This window comes from Octopus bimaculoides, chromosome 10 (genome assembly GCF_001194135.2).
Source record: "Octopus bimaculoides isolate UCB-OBI-ISO-001 chromosome 10, ASM119413v2, whole genome shotgun sequence".
Lineage (NCBI taxonomy): Eukaryota > Metazoa > Mollusca > Cephalopoda > Octopoda > Octopodidae > Octopus > Octopus bimaculoides.
The window spans coordinates 66763294-66764284 of NC_068990.1; the positions used below are offsets into that span (position 1 = coordinate 66763294).

The 991-nt window shown below is 42.0% G+C and overlaps 1 protein-coding gene across 1 annotated transcript in view; it reads left to right on the forward strand.

The window, feature by feature from the left end:
* The window catches only part of LOC106883815 (uncharacterized), a 1102017-nt gene that overhangs the window by 1042806 nt on the left and 58220 nt on the right, over positions 1-991 (forward strand). The gene's annotated exons all lie outside the window — the stretch shown is intronic.

Here is a 991-nt window from a genome sequence, read left to right on the forward strand (position 1 = left end):
GTGTGTGTGTGTGTGCTTGTGTGTGTGCGTGCGTGCGTGAGTGTGTGTGTGTGTGTGTGTGTGTGTGTGTGTGTGTGTGTGTGTGTGTGTGTGTGTGTGTGTGTGTATGCCTGTATGTATGCATATATAGTCACACTCACACCCGGACTACAGCTCATTAGTTAAGAAGTTCATTTCGCATTCATGAGTTCGGTCCAGCTGTGTAGCATCTGGGGTAATATATTTTTAGCACTGCCTCGATTCGTGTGAATGAAATTGGATAAACAGAAACTATGAGCTTCTAATTGAATGTTTTAGCTTTCTCACTTTCTGTGCCGCACTGATTCCGCCCAGGAATGACTGTAACAAGTACATGCGTGCGTCGAATACTCAGCTACTTACACACTAATTCAGGAGCAGAAAATTCAGTTGATCGTACAACTAAACTCTCATCGCTGAAACCGATGAAAATCCATTACCATTACGTCGTAAATAGATATACTTTACATAAGCATATATGTAAATATACATGCATGTGTGAATGTATATTCATATGTTTATGTGTGTACAGATATGCACTATATATACATATATATTTATACACATACACACATACATACATACATACGCATTAAGGTGCCTATATAAAGGTAAATATCCTTTACATACGCCTAGAAAGTTCCCCTCCGAGGAACAAATCCGGGCAAGGTTGTTTTTATGGAAGACCAGCAGTCGCTCATGCATATCAGCCTTCCTTCACCTCGCCACGGATGTTTTCCAAGAGAAAGGCAAAGTCGATACAGCTTGGCACCAGTGACGTCGCAACTCATTTCTACAACTGAGCGAACTGGAGCAATGTGAAATAGTGATTTGCTCAAGGACACAACACACAGCTCGGTCCTGGAATCGAATTCACTACCTTATGATTGTGAGTCCAAAGCTCTAAACACTAAGCCATGTGCCTTCATGGTGTGTGTGTGTGTGTGTGTGTGTGTGTGTGTGTGTGTGTGTG